The sequence below is a fragment of the Taudactylus pleione genome, unplaced genomic scaffold, assembly GCF_031769625.1.
Source record: "Taudactylus pleione unplaced genomic scaffold, aTauple2 ptg000513l, whole genome shotgun sequence".
Classification (NCBI taxonomy): Eukaryota; Metazoa; Chordata; class Amphibia; order Anura; family Myobatrachidae; genus Taudactylus; species Taudactylus pleione.
Genome location: NW_028284915.1, coordinates 5,541,350 through 5,560,376, shown reverse-complemented (window position 1 = coordinate 5,560,376; position 19,027 = coordinate 5,541,350).

Sequence of the window (19,027 nt, the reverse complement as noted above, 5' to 3'; positions counted from 1 at the left end):
CAAACGGCACTTCCTGTCAATCACTTTTCCCTGGGTCTGCGTATTCAATGCGCTCGCTTTTGCGGATGCAGTGAGCAGTTCAGCGCATGTTCGGGTGGTAAACTCGGCGCTTTAACATGAAAGTATCTATCAAATACACCATCAGACAACAACATGGGAGCTTGGTAATTCCTGTTTTTTTGTGTGAAAAAAAAATCAGTTTTTAATCGATCCTATCCATGTTTAAAAATAGATCAAATCGGGACCAACACAAATCTTAGTAAATTTAACTCTGAGTGCAGTATAGTGTTTATTATTTTTACTTTTACACAAATCTTAAACATTTTCAGGTGAAATAAATAATTCAAGATACATTCAGATAAGAAAATACAGTAGCCACACCATGGGTCTTACTTAATAGAAAGGCTTTAAGTGAGCAATCATTAATTTTGTTTCCTATATTATTTTTCAGACAGAAAAACACACATTGGGGAGGATTCAATTAAGCATGAGTTATGTGTGATGTGTTTCTGGGCACATATCCAGATATTATTTTTGCTTGGACCTCTATAAAACCCTGAACCAGTATGATCCCACAGAGACACATCACAGATCTTAATAGAATCTCCCACTATAAATGTTCTATTTACTCTCACATTACACCAGTTACATCTATGTAAAACACATCCAGTGCGTGTGCACACACATGCAGACAGCAGAGTTATTGTAATGGTTAGCATTACTGCCTCACAGCACTGAAGTCTTAAGTTTCATTCCCTCCATGGCCCCAACTGTGTGGAGTTTGTATATTCTCCATTTTCTTGTACGAGTTTCCTCAGGGCACTCTGGTTTCTTCCCACAATCCAAAAATAAACTGGTAGGTTAATTGGCTTCCAACAAAAATGAACCCTAGTATGTATGTGTGTGTGGAATGTACTGTATATGTAATAGTGAATATAGATTATATATTATAATACCAGCATATTTCATTAATAGATTTTATCAGCCAAGATAAATGGTTAAAGATGCAATATGTTTTATTTGGGACATATGGCATGAAGTATGCATCTGATCAAGTCACATGCTGCACTACACATTTATTGTTAACATCAATTGATCCTTTGTTTAACAAAGCAATATGGGGTTAAATTTCAATGTCATGACAGACATGATAAGTGACAGGTGCTTAATTGTGCCATTTGACTAACAGAAATCTACACCATTTGTCAGGGGCGGATTGGGGACTAAAAGTAGCCCTGGAAAAATTCCTGAAAGTGGCCTCACATGGGCGGTACCAAATCAACTGTAGGAGGAGCCAACACCAAAGTAGGCAGATCTGTTATGCCGCTGCAGTTGGTGAAGTACCTAGTTAGTGATAAGACCCTGGGCCTAATTCATTAAGGATCGCAATTGCAACAGCGCACGCAGTTGGCTGATTGTTGCGTAGTCCGTATGGGTATGCATTGCATTGCACGTAGGCTACACTGCAATCGCATTGCAATTATGCACAGCACGGCAAGCCATTGCAGAGTGAGTGACAGGTAGTCAAAGTTTGGGGTTGGTGACGTGGCAGTGGTTGGAGAAACGCAGGCGTGTCTGTCCGTTTACTTTGAAGCAGTTACATGGTCATGCATAAATTAGCCATTGCGACGGCATACGCAGCTTGAGTGCTTACAGCGTGCCACGAGGTTAGCAATTTCTAAGTAAGGTCAGAGCTGCTGTAATTCTGCATGGGAGGCTGATGGTACTCGATGTTACCGATGTATACGCAGGACTGCAAGGTATTACGGATGTGAGATAGTGGTAGTGAGAGGCAGTGGGCATCTCTATGCTGGCAGTGTGATGGCGTTGCAATAGCATTAGCATATTTTCACAGCAGACCTGTGTGCGATAAACCGAGCTGCAAATGCAATAGCGATCCTTAATGAATCAGATCCCAAGTGCACAGTTCCTTGGCAGCTCCATACATTCACCCTAACTGCAGCCAAACCATAACCATACCTCCCAACATGACCTTCTCCAGGAGGGACACAATGCTCTGGTCCTGGACTTCCCTGGTAAGAGGTGGGGCTGCAGAACAGTTCAAAAGTCAAATAGGGGAGCCACACCAACTGTCATTTCAACCGCTGCCAAACATCACTGAATTTTGGACTGTACTGCAGCCCCACCCCTGGAGCTGCCACCAATCATAAATTACCAGGGAAGTCCAGAACCAGAGCATTGTGTCCCTCCTGGAGACGGTCATGTTGGGAGGTATGCCATAACCACAACCTAATCCTAACTTCACCCTAACTGCAGCCTAACATTAACCGCAGCCTACGGTAATCCTAACTCTACTCTAACTGCAGCCTAACACTAACTACAGCCTAATCCTAACTCTACCCTGACTGAAGTGGAGGTGCCATAGCAACAACTGCTGACAGTAAGCAGCAGAGGTTCAGGCCTGTCCTATGGGAGAATTAACCCTCCAATAGCCCTATCTGTCACCGAGCTCCTCATCTACCCACAAAAGGGCAGTCTAGCACCAGGCTCAGTGGGAGTTTTTCAGACGGTACTAATGCTGAAAGGATAGTAATGTAATTATGAGTACTGACAGTGTCAGGCACATCTAACATCATTTTGATTAAAGAAGGGGCAAATAATATATAAAAGCTGCCCAACCCTAACCGCAACAAGGCTAATTGTAACCACAGCCTAATCCTAACCTCACCCTAACTGCAGCCTAACCACAGCCTAATCCTAACTCTACCCTAACTACAGCCTAAACCTAACCGCAGCCTATTTCTTGACCTCACCCTAACTGCAAACTAACCTGGCTGCAGCCTAACCCTAACCGCAGCCTATGATAATCCTAACTCTACCCTAGCTGCAGCCTAATCCTAACTCTACTCTAACTGCAGCCTAACCCTAACCTCAGCCTAATCTTAACCCTAATTTATGTATCGACATTCTGGCTGTTGACATGCACAATGACAGAATGTCAATGTCGACATTACAAATGTCAACATGTTGAATGTCGACATTATTAACATGTTTAAATCGTGAATGGCAGCTTTATGGCACCTCCAGTGCTCATCATTTCTAATATATAGCTGCTACACATTACTAATAAATCATAAATGTAACATGTACAGTAAGTGACTTACCTTCAATGTAGAGGAACAGGATTCACTGGTACTGTAGCTCTCACCAAGGATGATGTCGGTGTCTAGAAGGTCATGATGGTGCTTGGCTCTTCCCTCTTTAAGAGTTCATTTACTGCTGGGTTTGAACTGTGAGGAGATAGAGATCAGGAGAGGGGCACCTGTGTGGGGGAGGGGGATCAGAGTACCATGGATGTCAGGGAGTTTAGAGCTATGGGAGGAGAAAGAGAGCAGGAGAGGGGAACCTCTGTGGGAGGGGGGTGCTGTGGATTGCTCCTAATATGGCATGTTTAATGTTATAATGTCCGCACGGTTAAAAGGCTGTAAGCAGTATTTTAAACATGTAAGGATCCCGGCACCAGCTTTCTTGTGTCTACGGAGTCTCAGTTGACATAGTGACTGTAGACAACCAGACTGCATCCCCTGTTATCACTGCAATTTTATTAAAGGAAATTTCTCTTAGACACCTGAGCTATAGTCTGCTGCACTGGTGATACTGTGGACTATAGAGATGGTTTTTGTTCATATGCACATAAACTAGTGGACATTCAATTCCACTAATTAAAACAAAAGTAAAAAATAAATAAAGATATAGAAGTTATCGTCTATTCAAAGAAAAAAGCAATTATGCATTGATTTTCTTTTCTCCTGTAACTGCCATCCTGACATACACCAAATCTTACAATTGTCTTCGGTGTATATGGCAACATGAGAAAAACTCCTATTTCGGTCAAAAATGGGCTTATCACCTTGTAATACATCTGCTCCATAAAGTGAAAAGGAAATACCATGGGCAGCATGGAGAAATGTATTTAAATTTAGAATATTTTAGACAAATTGCTCCAAATTATGAAAATGTCTAAATCAGAAACCATAAATACTAAACATTACTCTATACTATACATGGATCATCATTAAAATCTAAACCAAAACCAGGTATTACCAGGTAATGACAGTCCAAAAATTAAATTGTGTAACATTGGCTAAATATTTCAATTTATTTAATATAGTGTAAAGATTAAATGTATATATTTCTTCTTAACAAAACATACATTTTTAGTTATATACAGTAACTTAATATTTCTGGTCATACAACACTTTCCCAGCTGACAACAATTATATTTTACATTATTGCTTTGTAATGGATTGCTTGTGTTTCATGCTGTCAACTGTATACAATTTTAACAAAAATAACAACATAACAACAAATGACAATGAAAAGCATTAAAAATAGTGCATAATAAAAAAAATCAATATACATTCTGAGATTGTATTTACATACTGTATTTTTACAGAAAATGCTTTATTTTAGCAAAGTACTTTCACATTATGTACAGCATAAAAAAAAATCAGAGTACAGTATATAAAGTATCACTAAAAGACTGTATACTTTGGGGTTCAGGTGATCACAGATTTCTATTACTGTGTGAACTGACTTTTACTGGATTTATGGTGGTGATGTAGAGATCGATAAAAAACTTGTACCTTTAAAACTATTCTAGAAGTACAATAACAAACAGTAGTTCTAAATAGGTGACTTATTGTAGAGGCATAGGAACATTCATATATGTTCTGCATGAGAAAACTCACATAGAAGACTAGGAATAGATCTATTAATTTGCAATTGTGTCCAGAAGTTAAAATCACCAAAATATATTTTTTTGTCTTTGTATTATTTAAATATTTAATTATTTATTTGGAGCATTTTCCCATTCCTTTTTGCCATGCTTTGTGTGCACATTGAAAAATTGTCCATTGACATGATTGGGAAATATCTCTGTTTTTTCAGGCATCTGAAGTTCCAGAAATATGTGAGGTTACTTTTGGAAATTTTCTTGCAGATAACTATATCAGATTTCCCCTGTTTTCCACTTTGCAATAAATAAATAAATGATTGTGATTGTAATATTATTAGTTTTCCTCTAGGTTTGGAAAACTGTAATATTACATGGCAGTTCGCCCTTAGTAAATTAGGTTATTCACATATTGGCATGTAAATTACTATAAAAAAATAGGAGATTTGATCAAAATACATGTCCATAACCTACACAGCAGAACAAATCTATTAAATATGCTAACATTCTTTCTACATTTTTGTAGTTCAGTACTCATTTAGTATTTCATTATTAAACTTTTGAATGAACAACCTACCAATCTTGAAAAGCAGAAAAAAAAGCTTAAATATTGTTTTAACTCATTCATATAGCCCAATATTCAATCCTTGCAAATTACTTCTCTGATATGTAGATATTAACCATTCATATATGTTGTCATTTACAAAATACTGTCAACTGCACATTTTAGTGTTCTACGAGCAGATGCTTTTCATGCAGTATTGATGGCTGAGTGGCTCTGGACAACAAAAAGGTCACTAAAACACTCAAACATTTACAGTCAGGTTTAATAAGTAATGGGTTGTAAATGGCATGGTACCTAGTAGATCACAATTTGAGCCCTGGGCAGCATGCTGGTTATGTAGTATGAATACTGAATTAATGCTAATTAATGTGAGTAATAGGGAGTGAAGTTATGTACAGAAATATGCAGGCTACTTTGAGTTGGACCATTACTTACAAATGAGAAAATTACATCATCACAATACAATTCTATGTAACTAGTTGCTCATTTTAATTTTTAATATATTTAGAGTGTAAGGAATGCAATGCAAACAGCCAGCTCTTTCATATTGTTATAGTGAAGTTGTCTTAAAATAGTATATAGTTGTCAAATTTGTCAGAAAATGCTCATACATATGAATAAAAAACAAACATCTTCCGCCTACTTCCATGGGCACTATAAATAAAAAAAAAATATATATATATATCTTTCCATTGTTTTCTATTACACCCCTTTCACATATTATTATTTCATTTAGAGGGCGCCACAAGTGTTCTGTAGCACTGTAGAGAGAGCAAAATAATAAGACAATACAGGGTAAAATAGTACAGTACAAATAGCACAAAAAATCTCGACACAGCCACTGATGCAATGTGCGCAACTGAAAAGTACAGCATCAGCTAAAACCTGTAGCTGTCACCGTGGGCACAAATGACAGCTCTAGTTCTCCTGAAAAAAACAAAACAAATGATTGGGGTCCAGGGGCGAAAAGTGCACAAGGGGGATGTGTAGCAGGTAAGCAAGAAAAGTAGGTGATGAGAACATGAGGGAGGAAGGCCCTGCTCATGGAGCTTACATTCTAAGGGGAAGGGGGAGACAAATGGAAGACATAAGGAGTGTGCCAGTGTAAGGGGAGTTAAGAGGTAGACTATGTGGTGACATGGTTAAGTGGAGGATTGATATGCTTAGCACATAAACCCCGGCTTTAACCTAGCTGGGACCTTGGACACTCAACACGGGTTGAAGCTGGGGTTTCAGTACTTAACCCCTTTCCCAGCTGGGTGATGGACCTGGGTAATTTCTGGGTTGTCACCCTTTACACGGGACCCGGGTCTTCCAGCGAGCCGGGTCTTCCATCTAATAGTGAATGCTTGAAGATTATGTCATCTCCAAGCACTACTGTGCCCACCAATAAACTCCCGTTAGGCATGACCTGGGTCTTTGAGACCCTGTTCTCACCATTCACACTACAGGTGACCTGCATCAGCCCCGGGAATACCCCTGGTTGCGGGCATCTAACCTGGACACAAGCCCGGACAAAAAAACAAGTAAAAGTGTGTGAACAGGGCATTACTCAGCCAATAGATGCAGCATAACAGAAATAAAAAACTAATACAATTTGATTAGCTTTGGTAAATACTAATTTAGAGGGGAAAAAAACATCATTGTACAGTATATACACGTAGAATTTGATTAGCACAGACCACAAAATTATAGAGCTTTAAAATTATTCCAGTCAGAATATATTAAACAGTTAAAGTATGTAATGTTTATCATTTGGCTCTATGTATACATTCATTTATCTCTGCAAGTTCTTTACAATAGTAAAGTAGTAGCATAAAACTTAATTTCAATGAATATTTCTACCAATATGTATATATATTAAATAGCGACTCGCCCCGGCTTTACACGGCAGCAATTTCATCTTGCCACAACCCCCTGCATCTCATAACAACCTACGCCATGTCACCACAGTCCTCAATTTTCACCACAACCCCCTGCTTCTCACTTCGGCCTCCTGCATCTAACCAGTGTCACCACAACCACGCACTGTAGCTGGCTGGGGCCATGTTCTGGGAAGGGCAAGAGGATCATGAATGAGAGATTTTTGTGTTGCAGCTACCGTAAGCATTATCCTCAGCATTTTCCTGGGGCTGGGGCACCTGTGCATATTTCCGCAGCTCCATGCGCAACTCTCTCCAGCTGCTGAACATGGTGATGAGCAATGTCTTCTATGCACAATGTACCCTGTATTTCCAGGGCTTCCTTTTGAGTTTGCTTGCCGTGCTGCCCCTATCCAAAAACAGTGCTGACATCCATGGGAGGTGGCATGTGGCTGAGCGGGAACATCATGCCGGAGAGGGAGCACTTCACAGTGGAGGAGTGGTGACTGGAGTCCACCTGCAGGTTCAATGTAGGGATGGACATTGGAATCCGATGGTTAATAACCATCGATGTTTTTGTTCTGATGGTAGTATTTTTACAATTTGATGCGGTGGTCTGATATCTGCCACCTAATGGAAATCATTTGATGGTGTTCTGATGTTTTTTTGTAGTTTCAGGAAGATACACTTCCCCTGGCTCCTTTCTTGCTACTGTGTCTGCATCAAGGCAGCTTCATGAATTCATTGCAGGCTGTATCTCATTTTCTGTTTGCCTCAGACGTGACCCAGCTCAGTCCCTGACTCCCTGCCTTCTCTAGGCTGCTGCTAAACTAAATATTGATATTTATTGAGCTATTATACCCTCACACTTGCTAACCTAAACAGTCAGGTCTTTTTTTCAGGAAGACATTTTCAAATTATGAGAATTGTTAGTTAAAAACTAGTATTGTATAATTATGTAACAGATTAAAGAGCTGTCTACTTTAGTGTTAAGGGCCAGATAGTAAGTGATGGAATGATCCGGGATTCCGGTATCGGCATTCTGGGCACCAGAATCCCCACCTATCGGAATTATGACCGCCTCCCCAACTAAGAGTATGTAGTGCAATAATTGTTGTTAGCGGTAAATTAAATTTTGATCAGTTACAGTATACTGATTGGTTAAATTGATTTAAATTGTTTTGAATGAAAATGATACTTTACTAAGGTTGCCATTGTTTAAATAGGGACAATAAGAAACATCAGGCTGGATAGGTCAGTCATCATTTGATCTGAAAATTAAATATATATTGTGACAGGAATAACCAGTTACCTTAGTCTAAGTAAGTATCACACACCTAAAAGTATGATTTAGAAATAAACAGCAATATGGTGAACTAATAAGGTTAAGGATGTTTATAACAGGTGCCTTTTAAAGGAAATACTAATTGCCATCCTGATTGAGGATTTAAGTTTAGTCTGGAAGTTTGCACATATTGAATTATGTAAGTTATTCCAAGTTTTATAGTTGACTGACACTAATGATTTTCAACAATGTTATTACGTTGTTATTATGTGGTCCCATTTTGGTTTAATGATACCAGTAATATATGCGGATATACCTACTTAAATTGTGAAATGCATTATGATATTATTCTGGTCTATGACTATACCAGGGATATATGCATAATGTCAAATGCTTAATGACCCTATTTTGGTCTGTGACGATACTAGTGAAATATATTTATGCCTTTCAACACTCGTTAATTATATATATTTTGAAATTAATTTTATATTGTATATGGAGACACCCATTTTATTTTAAAGACACCCCTGAAGAAGTTGTTATTGACAAAACGCATTGGATGTTTTGTTTACATGACCAAAAAGTGGTCTCAATGAGCTGTCAATGACCACTCCCCATTAAGGGGTGACAGCGAGCTATTAACAACATCTAAACGAAAATGGCCACAATATATGTGTGATGTAAGATTTTTATTCATTTAATTTTGTTTTAAATAAACCAAATGATCAAGCAGACAGAAACTGATTGATTGTCATTGGGTGTACTCTGCTTTAGGGTCTCATGGTAGACACTGAAAGTGGATCCTTTCTTTGTCTTTATCCCCTTGAAAGGACATTAAAACAGAAAATCTAAGGGAAAGTTTGAACATATATTTGTATATTGATATTTATCAAGCTACTCTGGGATGATGAAATTTCACAAGTTCATATTATGAGTATTGTTAGTTAAAAACTAGTATTGTATAATTAAGTCACAGATTGACAGAACTATCAGGCTATTTATTTTAAGATAGAATAATATTTTTTAACAAAACTGACCACTTACTGAGACAAGGCTTGCAGGAATAAGGTATTTTTTGGTGAAAGTGATTAGGCAGCCAACCTGCATCTCACAAGCCATTTACAGCTACTTGTCATTTTAAATGTGGCTACTGGACAGGAGCTGGGTCATTGTGTTCGGGGCTCCAACACCGAGAGAGGGGAATTTGGGAGCTTGTCCTGGCAATGGCTGATTGGTCCACATGTGGCTACTCCTGATCTCACTCTCTTCTTTATAATAGAGTAGAAAATAAGACTGATAAAGAGCAGACACCTTCCACATCATATGACCTTCTCTGTACAATGTAGGGATGTCACACAGTGTACCAAAGGAAGCGAAAGGAAAGTAGTTTGCTTGTACCATTATCTCTGTGGCTCCAGCAGAGGCGTATCTACCGCTAGGCAATCCAGGCACACGCTTAGGGCTCGGTGGGTCGACGGGAATGTATAATGGCAGGGCAGCCACGTTTTGCTTGCTGCCTGGCTCCATCAGGCAGGCTGTAAATGTCTTAACGCACATTGGATTGCATGCACCACTCTGTCTGCTCCTCTCCTGCACTGTGTCACTGTGTGCACGTGACATGCACAGTGACAGGGAGTGAGGAGCCGAGAACACAGGAAGACAGTGAAGCACACTGCTGAATAAAAGGTGAGCTTACTGCCTGCCACACTCCTGCCTTACCTTTACTATCTTGTGCAATAAAACTCACCATCAACAACATCCACCTTCGCAAATGCATAGGGGGGGTCATCGCAGGGGTGGTGATGTGCAGGCTCTGGATTTGCATAGGGGAGGTGAGGTGTTTGCCAGCACCTCTACTGTTTACAGCAAGAGAGGGGGCTAGGGGACGTGAGGTGCCTGACAGTGCAATTACTGTTTGCAGAAGGGGGGGGTACTAGGGGAGGTGAGGTGCCTGACAGAGCCATTGCTGTTTGCAGCAAGGGGGGCGGGGTCTAGGGGAGGGGAGGTGCCTGACAGAGCCATTACTGTTTGCAGCAAGGGGGGGGAATCTAGGGGAGGGGAGGTGCCTGACAGAGCCATTACTGTTTGCAGCAAGAGGGGGGGCAGGCCTGGCACAGGGGCATCAGTGTCCAGTTGTAGAAGATGTCCACTCTCCACCCACCTGTTGCCGTTATTATTTTAGGCTCGGGGGGGGGCACAGTGAGGGAAGGGGCGTAGGGGGAGCACAGGAAGTAGCTGGGTGCCGAGACACCTAGCACTGGTGTTCAAAGTTTTAATAAAATATTTAGTATTTTTATTTGCACTGCAGTTTTACATTCCTTTTTAATGTTTTTGATGTCAGTAATGTTTAAAGTTATAAAAAGTTGAATATAAGGAGGAAAAAATACAAATAATGTAAGGGAATAAATCAGGAATGAAAATAGTGTTATGGATCATTTGAGGAAGGGGGACCCCAAATCGGAATCTTGCTAAGGGCCTCATGTCATCTAAATCCGCCTTTGGGCTCCAGCTGTAAAGGTAAGTAGGGAAAGTGTAAAAAGGCATATGGGGGGAGTAAACCTACGTATGTTAGAATATGTCTGATGGCATGTGGAAGGGCTGCTGGCGTGTAGGGAAGTCTGATGTGGATGTGGAAGAGGTCTGATGTGAATGTGTTTATCATGTATGGACAGTGATTTTTCCACTGTGTCATTATGTGAAAGGTCATGAAATTAGGAAGGGAAAGGAGATAGGTAAGATGTATATTGCAGAAATTGTTGCAGACAACACCTGTGACACTCTAGATAATGGACAGATTGTTATCACTGTGTTTTTGTGTATTAGAAAGACTGCTGCTCCACATGCTTTATTTCAGTTTTTGTGCAAATAGTTTTTGTAGCTATATTCCTATTATTCTCTCTCAGATCTTGCTGCTGTTTATGGTAACTGATTTACTGTAAGTCCTCAAATTCCACTTTTTGAATCATGCTGTAGTTTCTTAAGGCCCCCATACATCAGCAATAGATTGCAGCAATCGTGCAATTTGCAAACGATTGTGTATAAAAATCTTTCCCTTTTTCAATCGATTGTGGCAATTCTGCAATCTGCAATCGATTGAAAAAGGGAAAGCTTTTTATACACAATCGATTGCAAATTGCACAATTGCTGCAATCAATTGCTGATGTATGGGGGCCTATAGATAAAGAGTATAGGCTGAAACAAGAAGGAGGTGTTTTATTTACCAGGTGCCAGATGCAGACTTGGGACAACCACAGGTGAATAATACAACCTTGTGTGTTTAGCTAATTGTTCGTGTTAAACATCCCACTTTTGTTTTGTATTTCTGTTCATTCCTCCCTGCTGAAGAGAGGCTACAGTTATATTGTTGATTTGAAAGTTTTGCCATTTTATGTTCTGGCTGTAGACTGCAAGGAAATAAACTTCAATTTATTGCAGCAAGTATTCAGGATCTCAGAGCCTTTCTATTACAGAAACATTAAGGATTCTGTAGAAATTGTGAGAAATCACCATTATCAGAGTGTCTAGTAAACCTATTTCAAGATCTTTGTGAGAACAACCAGAGTAATACAATGGCCTCTTAGAACTATGGGCCTGATTCATCATGGATCGCAATTTTAACCGTGTACGCAGATCGGTCGAAGGTGCGTACTGCGCATGCGGAGGCACCGCAGTATGTGTGCTTGATATACATTGCGATCAACTACGCAGATACATAGCCATCGCAGAGTGAGTGACTACAGATCAGCGTTTGGGAGTGGTGACGGGGGAGTGGTCGGAGAAAAGCAGACGTGCCTGTCCGTTTGAACGCCAGTACTTGGGCGTGTATAAATTAGCCTCTGCGACGGCATACGTAGCTTGTGTACTCACTGTGTGCGATGAGGTTAGCAATTTCTGAGTAAGTTCAGACCTGTTGTAATTCTGCATGAGGGGCTGATGTTACTCGATGTTCCAGATGTATACGCAGGATTGCAAGGTTTTACAGATGTGCAAAAGCGATAGTGGGAGGTAGTGGGCGTCTCTATACTAACTTTGTGATTGAAGTCATTAGCATATTTTTGCAGCATACCTGCGCAATAGCGATCTGCAGTGAATCAGGCCCTCAATCATTCTTATGCTCTCATCCAGGCAAAACTCCCTTCCTTTCCCTGCAGGAATTAAACAACAGTCCTAAATAAATAGCATAGAATTCCAACCTATATGTTTCAAAGAGGAAGAACATTTTATTGATGTCTGGTGGACCCTTCATAGACTGCACTCTTTTTAGGACAGGGTGCACACAATTGCTGAAGAGCATGCTGGCCTCACGCCTCACGCTACAGCATAAACCTGAGACCTACGTGTTACACATTGACTATTTCATGATACAAGCAAAAAAAACAATTATTAAATTATGGGGGGAAAAGTCTAAAAATACCAATACCACAACTGATAACCTACTATTACAATTCCCAGGCTTAACTGCCTATAGGATTAACTATTTAATAATATAGTTCAGTTGCCTGATATAAGAAGTTACATTCATGCTTTACCCACACAAAAATCTTTCCAGTAACTTAGTATTGTCAGTTACTTTACATTTCTATTTTACAGTTCCTGTAAAGATCACCTATTTATAGTGTGTCTTAATTATTTATTCACTTGCACTTTATGTACTGAATGAAATCTAAGTATTTATCAGTTGATATTACACTGTGTGCTTACTTATTAGAAATTTGACAGTCGCTGAATGGTACACGCATCTATATACTAACTTGTAGCACGTATCCCTTACCTATTATACTGTTCAGCTGACACTCTGATATTTAAAGGGAGGGCAGTTTCTACATATAGACATTTACTCATTTACTAGTGTTTCTGTGCCACATCTATTCTATTTAATTATTCACTCAGCTTGTTTTGTATTGAGGGGGGTACAATCGGCTATTGGCGCCATTCTATCTTCACCTGCACCTACACACATATATAATTAATTACTTAAAGTACTTTATTGGGCCTTTTCCATGTTTGTTCTTCTAAATACATACAATACTGTGCAAAAGTTTAATCCTGCCCATTCACTACACGATGCAGGGACGATGTCACGATTACGACGCTGTCGTCTCCCGCAGGGTGAAGTTCATACAATGAATGTTCAGACATTCAGTGTATGCAGATCAATCATCCCCGAACATGGCAACCTGACGGCGGTCGTCAAGTTGACCGTCATGTTTGGGCGATGATTGATGTTAAAAATGACCAGCAGGCGCGCGCATTGCTGGTCGTTTTTAACATTTTACTGCCCGATTTGAGGGCGATTGCCAAGCGATGGAGCTTCATCGCTAGGTTTAATCACCTAGTGGATGGGCAGCATTAGGCAGGTGTGGAAGAAATGCTGCAAAGTAAGAATGTTTTCAAAAATAGAAGTGTTAATAGTTTATTTTTATTAATTAACAAAATGCAAAGTGAATATACAGAAGAGAAATCTAAATCAAATAAATATTTGGTGTGACCGTCCAGCATCAGTTCTTCTAAGTACACTTGCAAAACGGATTTTAGTCAGGTGTTTGATTAACCAATCATAACAAACAGGTGATAATGATCATCATTTTCATAACTAGGTTGAAAAACAGTCATTAACTGAAACTGAAAAAGCTGTGTAGGAGGCTTAAACAGGGTGAGGAACAGCCAAAGTTTGCTACAAAGGTGAGGTTGTGGAAGACAGTTTCATGTCACAGGTCATACACCATGGCAAGACAGAGCACAGCAACAAGACACAAGGTAGTTATACTGCATCAGCAAGGTCTCCCTCAGGCAAAGATTTCAAAGCAGACTGGGGACCATAGATGCAGTGGTCAGCCAAGGAAACTTAGTGCATCAGATGAAAGACACATCTTTCTTACGTCCCTTCAAAATATGAAGATGTCCAGCAGTGCCAGCAGCTGAGAACTGGCAGAAACCAGTATGACCCAGGTACACCCATCTACTCATCGGAGAAGTCTGGCCAGAAGTGGTCTTCGTGGAAGAATTGCCTTCGATGTGGAAAGTTTTAAAATTGTTTAAAAAGGTATAAGAAGTTTCTTGGAAGTTCATATAATGCTTATCTGTATCAGTTCATTCAGGCAAGAGGCAGTGTTTCGTCCACTTAGGGAAGTTCTTATAGCTTTTAAACAATTTTAAAACTTTTTAGAATTACTTTCTATAGTTTTAATTGTTTATACATGTTGATTCATCTGTTTTTAGATATATGTAAATTTTATGAATTCGATCCAAATTAATCCAAGGCTACTTTTTATTTTTCTATGTATTATTTCATATTTATTAGTACTTTTTGCACTTTGTGAAACTTCACTTATTGCACCCACTGTGCCTATTCGGTTATACTGCTAGAGCCTCCTGGTCACAGGACTAAGACTTGGCTGATTTAGAATATATGTATGTATGTATCATTTATTTATTTGTCATAATTATTAAATTGTTACAATTAATTTTTATCAACATGTGTTTCATGTAGCACATCTGTAACACATTCGCACACCTCACATTGACTTGCACTTCTATACATCAGTCACTTAAAACCTGGCACATTTACATAATAAATATATATATATATATATATATATATATACACACACACACACATACTAGGTATATACAGTATATATACAAAAAACTAAAGGAAGTGGTACTCCTCAATCCACATAATAAAGTGCAAATACATTACATGAGCTGGTGCCCTACATAAGCTAACTCCTTGAGCCAAACTGTATGCAAAATGTCCATAATGGCGGCACTCAGAATGAATACACAGGCAGGCAGGATTACCAATGTTTCAATGCTTTATGTAATGCATTTTTGTCATGGTGCTGCATCACATAAGGCATCCTGCCTGCCTGTGTATTCATTCTGAGTGCTGCCGCTATGGAGATATATATATATATATATATATATATATATACATACATACACACACACACACATACGTGTATATATATATATATATATATATATACGTATCTATATCCAAAGGGTGGCACTCCCGTCTGGATAACTGTAGATGCCAGGGTGCTCAGCAACTGTAACAACAGTGACACATATCCCCAAATCCGCGACACTCATCTGGACTGCAAAATACACAACTCCATGAAAGCTGGTTCCTCCATGAAAGGAGGAACCAGCTTTCATGGAGTTGTGTATTTTGTAGTCCAGACGAGTGTCGCGGATTTGGGGATATATATATCTCAGAAATCCACTGCACTTGCCACACCCAGATTTGGATTGCAAACCTGCACTCGCCATTCCCAGGACTGGGGTGCAAGTGGTCTGTGACCACATTGCTTAAAGAAATAAAAACAGAAAACTCAGCACTCACCAATGTTAAATATATAAAATAATGGTATGAGAGCTTTATATTTATGGGATTGTCAAGTAATATAACGCAGACAGTAAATGCCTTGTCTATGTAGAAGGATTTATTGAGGGTGTGTCATATGTACCTTGAGTGGATGGGACGTGATAGATAGATAGAGATAGATTTTTTTTTAAAATGCTATTTGAATATGTGCATGGCTAGATATATAAAAATAGAATAATAATATTTAACTTCATTTATTATCAATAAATAACGTACATACCCAGCATGGGCATACTAACTGTTGGTTCATAATCCGTTTGTCTTCATTTGAATCCATTTGTTTTTATTTATATCCGCCCCAATACAGCTCGTCAATCATTTTATTTCTTAACTATTTATTTTCCTGCTTATGCATTTTTAAGTAAGCTTTGTCATGAAGGCAATTGCCACCTTTCTTGCTCCTTATGTTGCTGGCTGTCCTTAAACACTAAAGGAAAAATGTGGTAAAAACCCTATTTTCTGGGTTTTTTACTGCATTTCCATATGTACTAAGCCCTGGCTGCCCTTTTATTGGTGCAAAGGGTAATGCCAGAAAATACTTTGGGCCTATGGGCTTCTTACCGCACCCCGCTCCCGACGCTTTGCCACCACCCGCCGCCCCACCATTGCCCAGCACTGGCCCCCACTCACCTGCTCTCCATGGGTGCCAGCCCGTGCTCCTCCTGGGTCCTCCGCCTCCTCAACCTCCTCATCTTCCAGGTGCAGGGAGGAGGAGGAGGAGCCTGGGCCTTCCTGAACAGGTGACCAGCAGGAAGCTCCCAGGGCTCGGAGGGGGTGGGGTCCCACTGAGATCCCGTCACCAAGCGTTGTATGCTTAGGGCTTAGAGCTGTGTTTTGCAATAATAATCGCATATGCGATTAGTAAGGTTGCAGTGACTGGCGGAATGGGCAACACAACCTTAGTACATCCCAGCCTAAGTAAAAATGCATGTACCATCACTTAATGGAAAATGTCCTACAGTGTAAATGCCTAACATTGAGTGAAGAAATGTAGATATCAAGATCTTGTATGAATAACTTGTTCCAATTAGACTCTCCAATTGGGTATGTAATAAAGAGATCAGAATTTGCCCTCACCTACAATGAAAGGTAAAGTGGGCCACCATACAGTGGTTTAATATGCCTCCATTTGTACTGTTTCCATGGTAATACTATCAAATTCCATTCATTAACATTTTTCATACTGCTACTTTTAAATTTCCACTTTAATCACTGCCTACAAATAAATCTAGCCTTAAATATATGTATAGTTTTCAAAATTTGTTAGAAATAAAATTATTTTACCAAGTCATGGTACAATTTTCAATAAAAATAATATAATATTTTTAATATGTATGACAAATGAAGGGTTGATAAAGAATATGTTTAATATAATTGGTTGTTCATAAGTGTGGTTATAAAAATACCTTGAGTACTTGGCTAACTAAAAGTCTGATATATATGATTACTGTTATATAATCAATAAATATTTAATACATAATTTTGTGTAATATGTTTTATGCCCATATACTGCAACATTAAAAATTCTTAATTGCCTCTAAGCTATCACCAGACAGTTAAACAATATGTATTTAAACTAAAAGTGTAATGTATGTCTATATCCATCTCTCCCCCTATTTTCCCCATTTTTCATGGAAGATTGCTGATGTCCACAACCGAAGGGAAATGGTCTTACAATTTCAGGCATGGCCTGTATAGATCACAGGCTGTGGATTAAAATAACCCCATTTCAAAAATTATGTGTGAGATATCTTCACACTATTGTATGCATTCAGTAGTGTACTTGAGGCATGTGCATAAGGGGTGCCAATTCCTGGAGGCCCCCCTGTATCAAAATCCCATTAGGATGCTGGCTTGATGGGGCCAGCCAAAGGCTTGATGATTCCTTTTTTCTTGTCATTCCGACTAATTTTTTTCAGCATGCATCTGGCAGGGGTCATGGGCAGTGAATTGTACTGTGAGTTTTGGGGAGGAGGGGGAGTTTGGGGCTGTCTTGGATGTCCAGAGGATACTGGACTCGCCCCCACACAAAGGCAGTGGGCCAGCAGTGATATGATGTAGGAAGTGGCGTTCAATAATTTTGTGCCTAGGGGTGGGCTGACCCATAAATTTGCCCCTGCATGTATTATAGTAAAGTTGTTACTCCTTAAAGTACATTTTATGTCATGATATTTTTAACTATATTAATACATTTTAGAATGTTTAAAGAGGACTTAGATTCACAGACAGAACACTGTGATATTTAAAGTTGCAGGGAAACTATATTGAATAAATGATGTCTACATGTCACGCCATTCCTGGACCCTTACCTTTTTTATTTAAATATGAAAGTATGGTGCAAATTTGAAATCTTACAAACAATTTTGGATTTAGCACTAAAAACTATTTAAATATAAAAAATAACTTCAATACTAAGAAAATATTTAGGTGCATATATCTGCCTAAAGAGAAAGCCTATATCACCTTTACTATAACAATATGCAGTCATTTCATAATGTAAGGGACCTTTTGATTTGCTGTAACTATTCAACAGTTACATCATCGTCTATTTCTTGCCGATTTACTCATATTGTCTTTATTCATTATGTCTTATTGCTAGGGATAACATTTCCCAGCAAACTCAGCAGATGAACTGAGTTTGGCTCCTGCACCAGTTTGAATGTTGATTGACAGTCCTAGCTTCTTAGGTGGTATAGCTGGATTAGTCAATCAGTCAAGGACATGATCATGTAGGGGAAAAACCATTCAAACTATGGAGAATGCAGTCTCGGGCTGTGTCTTACAACAAGTAAAAGTAGAGAATATTGTGGATATAGAGCCTGATTCTGAGTTGTATGCAAATCCAATGGTTTATGTACATCTCTATTGTTCAGTGATCTGTGCATGTCGTGCAATAACGATAGTCACAGTGCCCCCTAAGCTGCAGCATGTCAATGCGTTTGGGGGCTAAGAAGAAGCAGTCAACAATTGCGGATCCAGGGGGGGGCGATTGGTGCGATCTCCCCCCTAGCACAGTTTGTCAGACCTTTATCATCTCTCCCCGCTGCATCATTAAGTTCAGAGGAGAGAGATGATAATGGCTGCTGGGCTGTGCTGTGATCGGAGCTCCTGTCTCCCAGTTAGGGGGATGTGTCAGTGACAGGCTGTAACCTGACCCAGAAGCTGGGGAGGAAGCGATCACAGCCGGCTCCTCACTGCTAAAAAAAACAAAACAAAAAAAAAAAAAAAC